This window comes from Nicotiana tomentosiformis, chromosome 5 (genome assembly GCF_000390325.3).
Source record: "Nicotiana tomentosiformis chromosome 5, ASM39032v3, whole genome shotgun sequence".
Classification (NCBI taxonomy): Eukaryota; Viridiplantae; Streptophyta; class Magnoliopsida; order Solanales; family Solanaceae; genus Nicotiana; species Nicotiana tomentosiformis.
Window position 1 is genome coordinate 11,184,015 of NC_090816.1, and position 18,705 is coordinate 11,202,719.

Here is an 18,705-nt window from a genome sequence, read left to right on the forward strand (position 1 = left end):
GGAGGGGCAAAAGAGAATACATTCGAAGTTCTTTCGCTAGAATGTTATACTGTACATGTAGGGTTAAATATTTTTTATGTATATATATTAGATATTAAATTCTCTTGACTTTCATGTGGCCATTTTTTTATTTTTGAATCTCCTCGATAATAATCCTGCTTTTTAAAAATAAACTTCGCATTTTATTCATCTCCAAAAAAGATACATTGAGTTGAGGGAGTATAAATAAACTAGCTAACTCCCTAGATCACCATTGTATGACAGCAGATGCCAACTTTTACAAATGAGAAGTAAATACATATGAGAAATATAACACAAGTTATGTGCCTGGAAGAAGTAGATCCAGCCTATGCAAAAAAAGTACTACCATGAAGTCTATCCCTATTGTTAAAGACTGCATGGTCAAGGAGGATCAAAGGTAATGCAGTTTAGTCTAGTCCTTCGAAATACCGGCAAGTCCCATCTATCCATGTTCATGAGGCCCTTGACTTGAGGGGGAACGTCAGAAAACACTCGAAACAGTTGGGAATGAGGGATAGAGTGACTGATGAATGCAAGCTTGTCTGCAACTTGATTTCCCTCTCTATAACAGTGATTAAGAGAGAATCTCGACTAATCCATGAACTTTTTAAGTTCTTCTACCTCCTTGCAATATTCCAGGGAATTGTATTACGACCATTAACACAATCCATTAATAATTTAGAGTCGCTTTCAGCACTAATAAAATGATAATCATTAGACAAGTGAGGCTTGCTCAGTTGGTAAAAACACCTCCACCCACGACCGTTAGGTCCTGAGTTCGAGTCACGCTGGAGGAGAAGTGTGGAAACACTATAGATCCTCCTAATTTGGGAGGAGTTTTAAAAAAAGATGATAACCATTAAATAGACACCATTTAATGATGTAGTGAAGAGCAACTGCTTCTGCCCAGTTGCTAGTTCCTGAACCAAGTACTAAAGAGTAGGCAAAGACAAGGCAACTCTCTTTATCCCTTATCACACCTCCAGCTCCACACTTTCCCTCTTTGCAACTACCATCAGAATTTAATATAACATATGATGACTTCGGTTTAATCCATTTAACAATAATGGATTTCTCAAAATGGATAGTACTTCTCAAAAGCTGACTGATCTCCTTCCAGTTGGGAACCAACTGAATTTGCTGGAATTGAAGATTGACAAGTTGGGACATTGAGAAAACAATCAGAGAAATTGTTATTCTCACATTAGTCGTGGTAGAGTCATACTTGATGCTACATCTAGCTCTCCAAATCTCCCAAGATGTGATAATAGGCAGGCATTTAACAATGAATGCATGGACATGATTTGTGACTTTACATCTCCACCAGTTGATCATAAGTTGTCGGAAAGAGATGTTTGAATATGCAATGCCAAATGGAACACACAAGATTCTCCATAGCTCCCGCGCAAAGAGGCCACTGCAGAAAAGATGGTCAATAGTTTCTAAACTTGAAAATCTATAACAACAACAGCTGGAGGAAGTAGGGATGCCCATCTTAGCTACTTTAGCATATGTGGAAATCTTATCTCTCAGAGCTCTCCATACAATAAAACTCATCTTGAATGGGACACATTTCTGCCAATTCATAGTATAAATTCATGACTTATGCTACTTCTTTCTAAATAATTGCCAAGCTGAAGCAACTCAAGAAGAACCACTATTATCCGTTGTCCAAACTGGACTATCAAGAATTGTGAATTTTAATGATATCGAAAAAGTATTCACTTTATCCACCACATGTTGCGGAAGCAAAAGATCTAATTCTCTCCAGTTTATGTGATTACTAAGCAATATACTAGAGAGAGTAATATTCTTAGGTTTGTAACCTTCCGGAAGAAAGTTGTATAATGGACCTAACTCAGACTAATTGTCAAACCAGAAAGCAATATTTCCACAGCTAGTTTTCCATAGAATTTGCTTATCCACAAGCTTTTTAATTTTGCACATTGCATTCCATGATTGTGATTTCCCAGAGTACCATTGTTTTATAAGTGGATGAACTCTCTGACAATATTTGGCCATTAGGAACCTATTCCATAATGATTGACCGGTTCTAAAGTTCAACCACTGCTTTGCAGTGAATGCATTGCATATGTCATTAAGTTTCCTGAATTTGGCACCCATTCCTCATATGGAAAACACAGGTTATCCCAGGAAGCCCAATGATTTCTTTTCTTCTCAGCCGACCCTCCCCCAAAAAACCTGGTAATCATCGTCTCTATTTGGTTGAGAACACCCTTCGGAAGATTAAAAATATCTAGTAGATATGTAGGCAATGCTATTAAGACATGTCTACTTAATGCCGCTCTACCCCAGAGGACAAAAACTTGGAATGCCACCCTGAGATCTGATTCAGGATCCTGGTGATAATCTCAGAGAAAATAGAATTCTTCTTCCTTCCAACATACAAAGGGCAACCCAGGTATTTGATAGGAAGACTTTTGTGTTCCATCTCAGTAATATTTTTCACCCTTGAAATTTCCCCCACCTGTACATTAGGGGCTAGAATAAAGCAAGACTTTGACTTGTTGACTAGTTGTCCTGAGACCTTTTGATACACTGATAATGCTTCCATCAACATCAGCAAAGAGTTCCTGCAACCACTAGAAAAAAGAATGACATCATCAGCAAAGGCACGATGATTTATTAAAGGACCATTTCTGTTCATGTGAAGGCTTTTGAACTCCTCAAGAGTAGTTGTATATATATATATATATATATATATATATATATATATATATATATATATATATATATATATATATTTAAAGAAATTCAGCACAAATAACAAAAAGAGAAGGGGAGATAGGGTCTCCTTGTCTTAACCCTCTTTCAGACTTGAAGAAGGCTTGTCTAGTACCATTGACAATAAGGGAATACCAATTACTCGAAATGTGTATAAAGATTATGTCAATCCGAATTTCACAGAATCCAAGTTTTCTCATAAGGATACAAAGATATGGCCATGACACCCTATCATATGCCTTGGCCATATCTAATTTTAAAGCAACATTTCCTTCCTTATTTGGCTTCCCTATATCTTGAATGATTTCCTGGACGAGTAAGATAATTTCACCGATAGATCTGCCCTTTACAAAATTACTTTGATTACAACTTATCAAGTGAGGTAAAATGAAACTTAGTCTAGAGTTAAGGAGTTTAGCAAAAATCGTACTTATCACATTGCAAAGACTAATAGTTCTAATATCATTAAAATATTGGGAAGAAGGTACTTTAGGAAGCATAACTATGCAAGTATGAGTAAATCACTTAGGAATGTTAGCACCACAAAAAATAGATTCAGAATACTAGATAATATCATGGGAAATAATAGACCAACAAGATAAGAAGAATTTAGTAGTGAATCCATCAGGGCCAGGAGAACTATCTAAGTCCATAGAGAAAACACTTGTTTTCAGCTCTTCCTCCGTGGGAAAAACAATCAATTTTTTATTAATATCCTCTGAAACAACTGGGTCAATAATATTCAATTCAGAGTAGTCATTATACTCAGGTTTCTAACTAAACATTCCCTGGAAATATCTCGATGCACCTTCAGAGACTTCTTTAGTTCCTTCCACCCATCGGAAATGTTCATTCTGAATCTTGTTGATGCCCAGTTACCTTCTTTTATCCTTGATCACACTGTGAAAGTAAGAAGTATTAGAATCACCTTCAGAGAGTCATTTACTCTAGCTTTCTGTCTCAAGATAAAATCCTGAATTTTGAGATAACTAATATATTCAGCCTTTGATTTGTACAACTTGGTTCTATTGCTCTCGTTGTTATCATTCATTAGAACCATTTCAAGGATAGAAATTTTTCGCTTGAGTCTTATAGGTTCTTCATGAATGTCTCCATAAGCTTCTCTTTATCAGGAACTGAGTTTGGAGGCAGTCTTTTTAAGCTTCTGGTGTAAGGACCAGAGAGGATTACCTTGGATATCCTCTTCCCATATACTTTTGACGACATTAGAGAAATCCTCATGATCCGTCCAGAAAGTGAGAAATTTAAAGTACCTTACATTAACCTCTTCAATATAGCTTAATTGGATAAGAAATGGCATATGATCAGAACATGCATTAGCAAGGTGGGTAACATTAGTCCTACCATACAATTCATACCATTGTGAGTTATAAACCATCCTATCCAATCTCTTCCATATAGTATTGGGAGCTCCCCCGTTATTACACCATGTAATCACATTGCCAAGATACCATGCATCCTGCATACCACATTCCCTTAGGCATTCTAGGAAGTCAAAACTCTTGTCGATCCTATAATAATTGCCTCCTATTTTTTCCTATGGAGCTGTGATAACATTAAAATCACCCATCATAGCCCAAGGACCTGTAAGAGTGTTGGATAGATTGAGAAGGCTAGTCCAAAGATCCTTCCTCAAATTTGTCCTACATTTAGCATAAACAAATGAACAGTGGAATTGAGTATTTGTACAAATATGAGATATTTTGCAAATCACTAGTTGATCAGTGTCTTTAACAATATCAACAACAAAATCACTAGACCAAAAGACCCAAATTTTATTGTTAACATTTGAGTAGTATCCATTCATATTGAGTTGTCTCATGTAATAGTTCATATAACCCACTCTCCCTTTAGGTTCTTGCAGGCAAGTGAGGGAGATTTTATATTGGTCTTTGAGAGTTTTGAGTCGCTCAAAGGCACTTTGAGTTCTAATACTCCTTATATTCCACAAAAGAGTGTCAATCATTGGAAACATTTGTGCAGGGAACTATGTTTTGAGTTTTGATAGAGATAGTCTTTTGAGAGTTGGACCAACCAGTCTTTCCTCTTTCTAGACCCCTAAGAGATAGATTGTTGACCTCATCAATCCTGTTATGCTCTTGAGTTATATTCAAGTCAGCTCCAGGATCTACTTCCATGCAATTTTTGACTATGACATCGACTTCATTTTTAGATAAGGAAGCTTGCACCTTTTGGAACTGAGTCTCTTCCACCTCTTCTTACAATTCAGATTCAAAGTGGGAGTATTCATCTACTTCATTTTCATCAAGATGTGAACCAAACTTAATACATGCATTCTCCATATTTACATCATTAAACTTACAATGCTCCTCAGCTCTAATTCTAGAGGAATCACCAATGAAAACAGTCGAATTGTAACCTTCCGTGTTATTAGGTACACCTTGGTTCCTATCCAGATCTTCTGGAGGCCTCACAATCATGGAGGAAGCTTGTATAGACAAGTTTTTTGAACCACTGATTTTACTCTTGTACTTTTCACTTCCAGACTGCTTCTTCTTTTTCTCATAAGGAGGAACCACTTTCTCAAAGGAGGACTTCCTATGCCTTCTGACCTTCTTGGTAGAAGTGCATTTCATTTGACCATTCGAGCTTATTACTTCTTCCGTAGGTGCCCGGGGTTGCATGATTATATCAGTAGTCGAAATTTGTTCTTTCCCTTGGGATTCTGGATTAGTAACATTATTTTCAGATGACCCATTATGTATTTTTTTTGGAGGATTTTGAATTTCTTCTAGCTCCTTTGAAAGAAGAAGATTTTTGTTACTATTTCTGCACTTCTTCCTCCCATTATTTTTGCCTACAGTGGTCCATCCTTCTTCATCTTTGATCTCCACCTCCATAGTCGAGGTATCTTGCTCCTTGTTAATTTCACCGCTTTCTGCCTTACTACCCACTATCAACTTACCAATGTTTCCTCCACTTGTAGCATCAATAGAAATGTTATTAGCAACAGAGTTTATATTAACTTTTTCTCTATTTTTTTCCAGTAGATTGTCTTAATTCAGGATGCAATATACCACACTTGAGATCACTATGTCCCTGCATCTTGCAATGGTTACAGTATTTTGGAATGGTTTCATATTCCACCTTCTGAACTATAGTCTCCTTTTGACTTGATTCATTAAGGATATCAATCAATACTTTCTTGAGAAAAGGCTTTGTTATATCAATTTCGACTTTGAATTTAGCAGTGGTAGGCCTCATTTTTTATATAGTCGCCTTGTCACAAATAATTGGGATGCCAATTGGTTCGACAATTAGACAAAGAGCTACCCATTCAAAGAAATGCCACTGTAAACCAGGAAGATTAATCCAAACTGGTGCCATAGTAGTTTCAATATCTGGCTTGAAATCGATTTTCTATTTTTGTAGCTTCATTTGCATACCACCAATTCGGATGAAGTCCCTAGCATAGACACTTTTGTGATCCTCTTCAAAATCAAAATCAATGAAAACATTCTTCAGATTATACGCACCTATTTTGACAACACCTTTAAGCGGAATCGTTCTAATAAACTCAGAACGAATTCTTTCAATGGTTGGTCTGGTTCTAGAGAATTTTCTCACAATAGTTAGACGACAAGTCTTTGCCAAAATCTTATGTTCTTCTTTTGTGAAACTGACCACCGCCCTTCGTGATAAAATTTCATATGGTCTGTGCTTGAAATGAACCTTCTTCTTTGAAATACTGACGACACTTCCAATAACAGGTGCATACTTTAGTGGATTATCACCAAGATGAGTGTTTTCAGTAATCATGGGGCCTCCGATTTGGTGGCGGAATATTTGCGGAGCAGGGGCATTAGGGTGAATCAGTAGGGGAAAAGCAACATATTGTATGTTGGAGGGTTCCGACGGAAATGGCACCGAATAGCCCGTGCGACGCCTACAATTCCCTTCGCTGCAGGCCAGCCTATCTCCTTTCCCAGATTTTCCAAGCACGATCTTGTGCATGTGGTGAAGCTTGCCTAGAAGGCCTGCTCCAATTGTGCTGCCCGTATGATGTCTAGGATCTTAGCCTCAACATATTATGGCGCTTCTGTCTTAGGATCATAATACATGCGCGCCTTGGAGGTTGGCTAAGGACATGTCTTGTCCCTCGCCTAGAACTAAGCATCGCTCTCGCGTGCACATCCCAATCCTCAAGATTGACACTTGCCTCGTGCTACCGCACCCTGCTTGTGCCTTGCCCGAGTAAGGAAAAATTTAGTCCTTGACCATTGTCATGTGCGTCTTTCGTGGCATGCCCATACATAGACCTCGCGACACACTTCCCATCCCGAATAGTGCAGTGTAGCCCCACAACTGCACGTTTAGGCCAATAGACCCTTGCTCGTATGGCTGAACCCAAGCCATGCTTACAAGTCGACACATGATGACCCTAATATAGGTGCATCAAGTATCCAATCGGCACGTAGGTCTCTATCCAACACTTCGGCAGCCCGCTGGGCATACTGTCCCACACATCAAGCCTCCGACACCCGTTTAGTTCCCAATGCTATCCCGAAGGCGTCGTGCCGTCCATAGAATCCCCTAACTTGTATGGATACCTAGGACACTCCTTTGAGTCATCCAGGAAGGCCCTTGAGGTTCCCCCTCAAGGTCGCTCATTTGATAGGGCTTGGTGGCAGCACGTATGTGGGAGGCAGGTTGAGCTTTCAACACCTATACCCCCTTATATATGCTTAAAATTAAAAAGCCCAAGTTCATAGAATCAGAAGAGCATTTTCTCACTTGTTCCGAACGAAGTCACAACCCCAAAATACGGGTTGTGACATCCTCCCACACTCATTATGTCATCGTCCTCGATGACACATCAAGGCCTACGACATCCCGGAGTCCTGCTCAAAAGGAGTCGTGCCCCATGCACTTCTCCCCCAAGTATCTTCTAAGCGTGCCTCTACACTTCACCTCCTTTTGGTGTTCATTTGGAAAGTGCCTCCGCTCTTGCACCCTCTGGTGTCTAACTTTGTGGTTGACCCATACTAGTCAACCACACCATGACCCTCACGGCCTTCATATTCGTCTGAAGCTTTTACCTCAATAGTAAGCACATCAACGTGCTCTTTCACGCGGCCCCCATAGCCTTTTCACGCCCTCTGGCATAGCTCCCGTAGCATAATCGCTCCCATAGTCTTTTCCTTACCCTCATTACCTTTGAAGATGTGTTTGCTTCCAGACTCATAATTTCGCCCCAATGCCTCTACATAGGCAGATCCTCCCACACTCAATGGGGAGGATACTTCTTAGCACACACGTCCCACTTGGCATTTGGCCAGCTCTTGGGACGTACTCTTGGTGAGTACTACATTCTCAAAGTTACAGCCTTGCCGCATTCCCGAACAAAGCTCTTTATTTTCCAATTGTCACTTCCTCAGCAAGTACCCAATGTTCCTGGTAGTACGTTTGTACTCGCCCTATAGTCAGGTACTCTCTTGGTCTTGCTAGCACGATTTTCCGGTCCGGTTGTGCATTGCACTTGGACTCTCAACAGTCCCCGATAATTCGGCATAATCCATTCCAGAATGATGACATCTTCCAACTTGGAAATCCTCCCAATTCTGAAGCTTCGCTATTTCTTCGAATTAGTCTCCTCACCTTGGTAATACCCTGAGGCAGTGCAAAAGTCTATCCCGTAGGAAAGACACTTAACTTATGCGTTGCATGCATCCTTAGCAAGATCTCTGCTGCGATCATGCCCAAAGTTAATAGTCCATGTCTCCTACTCTTTGCAATATGGTTGCTCGTTTTGGCAAACAAAGCCTTTTCTTGACCATCCGACTCATCGGCATATCACCACATTCAATAGAAGTCCAGACTTTCTTCGACCAGCAGTATCAGGTTATCGATCTCTAGTGGCATATGTACATCAATCTCTACTTTGACATGATCTCCGCACTGACATCCAAAATGCACTCTCCATATTAACTCTTGACTTGACATCATGTCATGGCATAGTATGGCCTTAATCAGCTATGATACTATGTTACGGGACCATTTTCTGAGGGCTCCGTGAGGACAACAAGATAGCTTGACTACTACTCTTGCTTTAGTCCTAACCAATAAATAAGCACAATGTTGTGCTTGAACCAAGGCAATCACGCAAACTCAAAGGTTGGAAGATAATGAAATGAAAGACACACAAATATTGGGAGGCCAAGGCCAATTTTCGGGTTTACTTCATATATAAAAGAAGGAAATGCAAGTAAAGATATCTTGCCAGGGATGCATGCAACGCATCAGTTGAGTGTCTTTCCTACGGGATAGACTTTTGGACTGCCTGAGGGCATTGCCAAGGTAAGGAGACGAATTCGAAGAAATAACGAAGCTTCAGAATTGGGCGGATTTCCAAGTTGGAAGAAGTTATCATTCTGGAAAAGAGTACGCCGAATGATCGGGGACCGTTGTGAGTCCAAGTGCGATGCACAACCTGACTGGGAAGCCGTGCTAGCAGAACCAAGAGAGTACGTGACTATAGGGTGAGTACAAATGTATTACCGGGAACATTGGGTACTTGTTGAGGAAGTGACAGATGGAAAACAAAGATCTTTGTTCGGGAATACGGCGATGCTATAACTTTGCGAATATAGTACTTACCAAGAGTACGTCCCAAGAGCTGGCCGAATCCCAAATCCCGTGACAATTAGTATCTAAGCGAGGTTAATTGACCATGACAATTGATGGAGATAATGTTAATTTAGACAACATTCGTGGGAGAGATGAGTCACCAACAAATAGACCGAAACCAAAGAAGAGAGGAACGAGCAAAGCACGAGATCCCGCCATAACCATAACAAGTGAAGCACCAGTTCTTGAGCTACCCCCACAATAGGTTGGCCGTGGTGAAGATTATGAGGCTTCTACCTCAAATCTCTTAGGCATGAGAATGGATCTCACCGAAGCTAGTTTAGATGCTTTAAATCGGCACATACAAGTTGTTGAGCACAACTTTATCTCGCTTGAGTCTACTACCCTAGATGGTCTAGGAGACGTCAAAGAGACATTAGATCAAGTGATTGATGAGCACAAGGAAGGACTGACCAACCTTGAGCTTAAGCTGACTGAGGCTGTATCGGTATTGCACGGGGAAATTGAAGCCCTAAAGAAATAACTGTAGGCAGCAAGGCTATCCGGTGGCACTGAACATGTAACAGTGCGTGAAACCAAAATCGAGGGCCCAAAACCGATGGAGTTTAGGGGTGAACGAAATACTCAAGATGTAGAGAGCTTCATCTGGAAGATGGAAGACTACTTTGAGCACCTTAGCATCGTTGATGAGGCTGCCAAGATCTGGGCAGCAACGATGTATCTTGCCAACAATGCTATACTTTGGTGGAGGAGGAAGAAAGCCGACATGGAGAAGGGAACTTGCTCCATCAAGAGCTGGGAACAGTTCAAGTTCGAACTTAAGCGCCAGTTCTGCCCCCAAAATATTGTCAATGAGGCACGTAGGAAGTTGAGAGAGATCAAGCAAACAACTTCCACTAGTGAGTATGTGAAGGAATTCACTAATCTCATCCTTCAATTTCCGAACATGGCAAGCGATGACTTGCTATTCACTTTCATAGATGGCCTTCAGAACTAGACAAATAGGAATTGCAGTGGCATCAAGTCCAAGACGTCGATGAAGCTATCGCGGTGGCTGAGTCCTTAAATAATTATAGGATAGAAGCCACAAAGGCAAGGGACACCAACTTCCAACCTAGTGGAGACCATGAACATCGAGACAAGGGCAAGCAAGTTATTGCCCTAGACCGCGATTCCAGACAAGAAGGCAACAAGGCGTCTCACTGGCGCGATCGGTATAACCAAAATAAGAAGGAAGTTGGTCCCCGCAATGGTTGTTACATCTGTAAGGACCCTAGTCATGGCTACAAGGATTGTCCTTCTTTGAAGAAACTCGGTGCCTTAATTGCAGCCGAGCGGAGGCTAACGGAAAAGAAAATCCAAGCTGACGAGCAGGACGAAGAGGTAGTTCAACAACAGTCGGGCATAGCTCATATTAAAGCCAGCTGCCCAAGGGAAGCATGACATTGCCAAACTAGTTCACTCGTTGGGTGACAATGTGATTGGAAAGGATCCCCGATCGAGAGAGCCAGGATACTTGTTCGTGGATACAAGATTGAACGGACAATCTGTCCATATCATGGTAGACACCGGCACGACACACAACTTTGTGTCGGAAGTAAAGGCTAAGTCACTTGGCCTTGCGTTTGGTTCTAGCAATTCCGTACTGAAGACGGTAAACGCCAAACCCACCAACGTGAAAGGAGTTACCCGCAATGTGCAGCTCAACTTAGAAGATTGGCAGGGAAATGTGAGTTTCTTTGGCGCTTCCCTGGATGTGTTTGATCTGGTACTAGGGCTAGACTATTGGGGTGAAGTGAAGGCCTTTATCTGCCCATATCTCAACTAGATCTACATTTATGACCTGAGGGGTCCATGTGTGGTACCGACAATTCGGGTGTCGCAAGTGGTTAGTCAACTGTCCACGATGCAAATCGTGAAAGGCTTCAAGGAAGAGGGAACAACGGTTTTGGAAGTCTGAATAGAGACTACGGAGGTCAAGGTGGACGAAACCTTGACTCATTGTGAACAACAAATCCTTAAGGAGAAGGACTTCATACCGATGGTGAATCCACCTGCCATGGGTCCGTACATGGCACCTCTAGAGTTGGAGGATTCAACGAAGCAACCCGAAGAGTTGCTTGGGTCGGGGCATGTCTATCCGTCAGAGGCACCTTGTGGAGACAAGGGTGATATGGACCGGAGGCAATTCAACTGACCAAATGTTTTCGTAACTCCTTCAGTCGTCGACAAGGAAGTCGAGGCAATTATCAACCATCAGGTGGTACAAGGAGTAGATTGGGGCAATTCAAGCGCCCAATTTCTTGTCTGTTTGAAGGGGCAACCACCAGAAGATGCATCGTGGGAAAAATATGAGGTGCTATGGCTGTTCAAAGATCAAGTTCACGATTACTTGAACCATTGTGGCACCGCGGTCGTCGCCATTTGAAATGGGAGAGGGTGCACCGACCCGCATATTTTCCGACCAAATTTTCTGCCTAAAGGGCTGAAATCAGAGCCAAACTTGGCTGCCAAAGACCAGAAGGTCTTAGAACATGGAGGCAACAATCCCACAGGCTGTCCGACCCCACATGGAGGCCACACTCTGCCAGCAAAGTCACATATAACACAACTGGGCAGGACTATATCCTGCCAGGACAATCATGGAAGCAGCTCATTACCAACAAAGGCATGTGCTGCATAGATGTGTAGGACTATAGCCCGTCTGGGCAATCATGGAGGCAACTATCTGCCAGCAAGAACTGGGGCACATCAGCTGGACAAGACCATTGGCACATGGGCTGCCAACACATTCATGGAGATCACATGATGCCAACATAAAGCAGTGCACCACATTTGGACGGGTCCACAGCCAACCTAGTTGCCTGTGGACATTCATTGTATATATAGACATATATATGCCTTGTTAGAGGGCATATATCTTTACTTGTATTTCCTTCTTTTATATATGAAGTAAACCCGAAAATTGGCCTTGGCCTCCCAATCTTTGTGTGTCTTTCATTTCATTATCTTCCAACCTTTGAGTTTGCGTGATTGCCTTGGTTCAAGCACAACATTGTGCTTATTTATTGGTTAGGACTACAACAAGAGTAGTAGTCAGGCAATCTTGTTGTCCTTACAGAGCCCTCAGATAACGGTCATGTGACGTAGTATCAGAGCTGATTAAGGCCATACTATGCCATGATATGATGTCAAGGCAAGAGTTAAGATGGCGAGTGCATTTTGGATGTCAGTGCGGAGATCATGTTAAAGCAGAGATTGATGTTTATATGCCACTAGAGATCGAGAACCTGATACTGCTGGTCGAAGAAAGTCTAGACTTCTATTGAATGTGGTGATATGCCAATGAGTCGGATGGTCAAGAAAAGGCTATGTTTGCCAGAACGAGCAACCATATTGCAAAGAGTAGGAGCCATGGACTATAAACTTTGGGCATGATCACAACAAATATCTTGCCACGGAGGCGTGCAACGCATAAGTTGAGTATCTTTCCTACGGGATAGATTTTTAGACTGCCTGAGGGTATTGCCAAGGTGAGGAGACGAATTCGAAGAAATAGTGAAGCTTCAGAATTGGGCAGATTTCCAAGTTGGAAGATGTCATCATTCTGGAAAGGAGTGCGCCGAATGATCGGGGACCGTTGAAAGTCCAAGTGCGATGCACAACCGGACTAGGAAGTCGTGCTAGTAGGACCAAAAGAGTACTTGACTATAGTGCGAGTACAGACGTACTACCGGGAATATTGGGTACTTGCTGAGGAAGTGACAGTTGGAAAACAAAGAGCTTTGTTCGGGAATATGGCGATGCTATAACTTTGAGAATGTAGTACTCACCAAAAGTACGTCCCAAGAGCAGGCCAAATGCCAAGTGGGACGTGTGTGCTAAGAAGTATCCTCCACATTGAGTGTGGGAGAGTTCGCCTATGTAGAGGCATTGGGAAGTAATTGTGAGTGCAGAAGCAAACACATATTCAAAGGTAATGATGGCAAGGAAAAGGCTATGGTAGCAATTGTACTATAGGAGCTATGCCAGAGGGCGTGAAAATTCTACGTGGGCTGCACCAAAGAGCACGTTGATGTGCTTACCATTAAGGAAAAAGCTTCAGATGGACATGAAGGTCATAAGGGTCTTGGTGTGGTTGACTAGTATGGGCCAACCACAAAGTTAGACACCAAATGGTGCAAGTGCGGAGGCACTTTCCAAGTGAACACCGAAATATGGTGAAGTGCAGAGGCACGCTTGGAAGATACTTAGGGGAGAAGTGCATAAGGCACGACTCCTTTTGAGCAGGACTTCAAGGAAGTCTAACCCACATGACAAAGGGAGCCGCGATGAACATACCTGAGGGGGCTGACTCCGGGATGTCGAAGGCCTTGATGTGTCATCGAGGACGATGACAGAATGGGTGTGGGAGGATGTCACAACCCACATTTTGAGGTTGTGACTTCATTTGGAACCGGTGAGAAAAAGACTCTTCTGATTCTCTAACGTAGACCTGTCTACTCAGGGAAGTTGGGCTTTTTAATTTTAAGCATATATAAGGGGGGTATAGGTGTTGAAAGCTCAACCTGCCTCCCCCATACATGTTGCCACCAAGCCGTATCAAATGAGCGACCTAGAGGGAGAACCTCAAGGGCCTGGCTGGATGACTCAAAGGAGTGTGCTAGGTATCCATACCAGTTAGGGAACTCTATGGACAACACAACCCCCAGGGTGCGCATGGATTATGATCCTAAGACGAGAAGCGCCACAACATGCCGAGGCCAAGAGCCTAGACATCATACGGGCGACATAATTGGAGCAGGCCTTCTAGGCAAGATTCACTACACCAGTGTCTTTTTGATCCCTATGTAATAGAAATTAAAATAATAACAACTAGTGTTTATTGGCGAGTCAGGATTATGGGCAACCACGTTTGGTTGGGTTGTGGGGGGGGGGGGGGTGAATTGGGAATGTATCAAAGCAATGCTGAGTTGATCAAGGGAAAATAACAGATGATCAATAACTGGATTGTAATTTGGGTAGATCCTTAAAATATACTAAAATCTAGTTTCATGGTCTACATTGAATTTCGAAATAGAAGAAGAAATTATTTTGATAGAATTCAAATGTGTACAAAAAGTCAAAGCAACTCGCTTGTAAAAAATCCTTGACCAATTCAGTCTTCTTAAAACTGAATTTTGCTAAGCAAAATTTCTTTGCATGTCATATTTTCATTCTACTTAAATAGAACTATTTTCTTTTTTTTTTTTAAATTATTTTTGCAATTGTCACATATTTTCTTCGGGTCTCTCTAAAACAGTGTTGTACAATTTCTGTTGACTTATTTTTTTCTACGATAGGAAAGTACACTAGTCTATATATGTAATAAGATCACGTTATTATAAACTCACTAACTTCAAGTTTTGGATTTTCCTCTGTTGCCGCCGATGAGAGCTCTAAATTTAAAAGAGTACATGTGGTACCAGGAAAACTTAAAGAATGCAGGCTGTTATCTCCACTGTTATAAGTGGATCATATGCTAGATTTATCCTAGAAAGAAAGATTGCAGACAATGTCATCCTTGCACATGAATTGGTCAAAGCATATTCCAGGAAACATACCTTTCCCAGATGCATGATTAAGATTGATCTTTAGAAGGCTTATGATTCTGTTGAGTGGCCTTATTTAAAGCAAGTTATAGAGGATTTGGGATTTCCTCAATTATTCACTTCTTGGGTTATGGAATGCATACAGATTGTGAATTACCCTATTGTAATTAATGGTGAACACTCAAGACCTTTCAATGCTGCCAAGGGACTCAGATTGGGTGATCCAATGTCACCCTTCCTATTTGCAGTGGTAATGGAGTATCTGAGCATAAGTTTACAGGATCTTAGGACAAACAAGGAGTTCAAATATCATCCTAGATGCTCTAAACTAGGAATAACACACCTGTGTTTTGCTGATGACTTATTGCTCTTTGCTAGAGGTGATGCAGTATTAATGAAGGCAATCTATCAAAAATTTACACAGTTCACTATAGTATCTGGATTGCAAGAAAATCTGACCAAAAGTGCAGTATATTTTAGGGTAGTCACAATAACAGAACAACAAAAGATTCTACTTTAATTAGGCTTCAGTGGTGGTGATCTTCCTTTCAAATATCTTGGAGTTCCCTTAACTACAAAGAAGATGAGTATCATGCAGTGGCAACCCCTAATAGATAAAATGACAACAAGAATTTCATCATGGACTTCACACAAACTCTCTTATGCTGGAAGGATTCAACTAGTTCAAAGTGTGCTCTTTGGGATACAAGCTTTCTGGGCACAATTGTTTATCATTCCTACTAAGGTGATTAAAACAGTTGAAAGCATATGTCGATCCTATGTTTAGTCAAAAGCTAATGTGATCACAAGAAAGGCTCTCTTAGCTTGGGATAAGGTCTGTATACCTAAAGCAGGGGGGACTAAATCTCTCTAATATGCATCTTTGGAACAAGGCAACCATAGCCAAGACATGCTGGGACCTAGCTCACAAACAAGATAAATTGTGGATCAGGTAGATTCATACATATTATATCAAAGGCCAACAATTTGCTAGTGCACCAATACCCCAACAAGCATGCTGGATGGTGAAGAAAATATTTGAAGCTAGAGTAAACATTGAGAATGTGCAATGGGAACAAAATGCAAAGAAGAGTTTGATAAGGCATATTTACTTTAACCTGCTCGGTGTCTACCCAAGAGTTGAATGGAAGAGTCTTATTGTCACGACCCAAACTGTAGGGTCGCGATGGGCACCCGATGCCTAACTCAACCGAGTACCAACGTAACATATCATTCTTATTATACCGTCATGGGTAAGTGGCCCAGAAGGTCCGTCATGAGATAACGGAAATAAAACATAAGGGAATACTAGACATAGGACGACCCAACATGATATAAAAACTCATACATGTGACATACGGGCCTATAAGGCCGACATGATTATTCGTATAGTCAAAACATAGGCCGATAAGATCATACAAGTATCCATATATGCGACATTTGTCTACAAGCCTCTAAGAGTACATGCACGTCATAAAGGTCGGGACAAGGCCCCACCATACCAATAAACACATATTTAAATTATACTGACCAAATAGGCAACTCCGGAACAAGTGGAGTGCACAAACACCTTCCGCTGAGCTGATAGCCTACTAGGAGAACTCTCAACCTGTCTATCGGGACCTGCGGGCATGAAACGCAGCGTCCCCAGTCAAAAGGGACGTCAGTACAAATAAAGTACCGAGTATGTAAGGCATGAAAGTAGTATATAAAAGACATGAAAGAAACATGGAATAAAGAACTTAACCTGTAATTCTGAATAGCTCTGTGAATCATGAAAAATTTATAATGTCATGCATATGCGTATAAATGTCATACCATGCATTGGTATATGCGTACATAACATCAACAAGCCTCTGAGAGCATCCCATCATATCGTCTCAGCCACTGTGGACGAAATCATCAACGTATACCAACTGATCAGGTGGTGGTGCGTATATAACGCCATAACCTTTCCCCATACCCCATATACATATACTATACGCGTATATAACACCATCTGGTCATGGGTCAATGTACATGTATAAATAGATTCAATGCATAATGAAGTAAGTCAATAAGATCTCTCAGAATATCATAAGACCCATGAACAAACGATATGATAGTAGGACATATGGGAAATCAAGAACATAGGCAACCCTAGTACTTCTAGGAATAGAATTATTTGTGAAAGTTGCATACTTGCTCATTTCTTGCATCATATGGATCATGCCAAAAAGGAAAGAAGGGATAGCCTTAACATACCTTATCACAATCTTTCCAATCACCATGTTGAACTCTCCTCTTCGTACCTTAATCTACAACAACAACAATAATACTATCATTAAGTTACGAAAGGTACAACTATCGCACAACGAACGACAAGCTTATTTTGTATTAAAACTGGCAACATCTCCCCTATAATCCTTACTTTCTTCAAATTCAAGATAATACCAAAAATAATAGTATAAACATGTATACATTATTTTCCAACATTATATACACCACAAAATACTACAAAGCATCCCAACACACCCCAATCTCTTCATACTCAAAACGACTACCGTAGTAGTGTCAAACGACCCGAAAATATTACGACGAACGACCAGCCCACCACCCTGTATTTATGTGGTGTTTCTCCATAACCTTACTCCTCCAAAACTCCACAAAACAACAGTAAAATATTCAGCCCAATAGCAACACAAAATAATCCACAAAACAATCCGCTATAAGTGAATAACTCGAACTCACGACTTCTGATCACCGTTCCGTGAGTTCTAACTATTAGGAAACGAATTTATCAACCTTCCTTGATATTTAAACACTTAAATACAGAAAGTACACGCTTTATTAACTATAAAGTACCTTCCAAAACTCAAACTACAAAAAAAGAGGCGATATAGCGATACTTACATCGTAGGGATCATTTTAATGTTATCGTTTCTTGATTCCGTGCCCGGGATGATAATCTTGTTTGAAGCTCTTGCAGAGAGCTTAAGAGTAAAGTTAGAGGTCTTATTTGGTTGCGTGTTCTGGAAAATTGAAGAAAGAAACGAGATAAGGATATAAATATCCATTTTGTTTGAAAAGTCAAAAGGTGCTACTTGGCACCCTAGCATTGGTCCTTCTTCCAATACTTATAACTTTTTATCCGGGTGTCGTATGAACGTACGATTAAGAGAGTTATAAACTACATTCCAAGACCTTCAATTTTGTATATAATATGTCCTAAAAATACCTCATATAACACACGAAATGTATTTTTCAAAAAGCTCTGTTACAAGGCAAATTCTTAGTTGGTTTTTCCGCAACTTTAATCCGATTTTTTCCAAACTTCATTTTTTCTATCCAAACATCATATATAGCCACATTGTGACTTTAAAATTATTTAAATCATAATTAACAAGTCTCATATTCGTTACGTCATCTTGGGACGCACAGGGTGTAACACGTATGTTCAACAATGCAGCGCGCCCAAAAGCAAAGTTTGTAATGTGGTTGATGATGCACGGAAGAGTTTTAACTGCTGAAGATTTAGTAAATGGGGTATGAATGTCAACACACAATGTACATTGTGCCATATGCAAGAGGAGACACGATACCACTTACTTGTGCAATGTGAAATATACAAGGAGAATCTGGCACAAATTGTGGCAATGGACAGGGATACATGAGGTGAATACCATGAACTGGGATGGCTTTAGCCGATGGACCATCAAATGTGCTAAAGGGAAATCTC

General features: G+C 40.9%; 1 long non-coding RNA gene across 1 annotated transcript; it reads right to left on the reverse strand.

The window, feature by feature from the left end:
* Nucleotides 1–181: 181 nt before the first annotated feature.
* On the reverse strand, nt 182–17,988 carry LOC138891756 (uncharacterized). The gene is made up of 5 exons (XR_011408078.1): nt 17,880–17,988; nt 17,232–17,284; nt 16,806–16,874; nt 16,519–16,610; nt 182–2,624 (listed from the first exon to the last, which is right to left on the reverse strand). It is a non-coding gene; the product is annotated as an uncharacterized lncRNA (long non-coding RNA).
* Between the last annotated feature and the right edge of the window lie 717 nt (nt 17,989–18,705).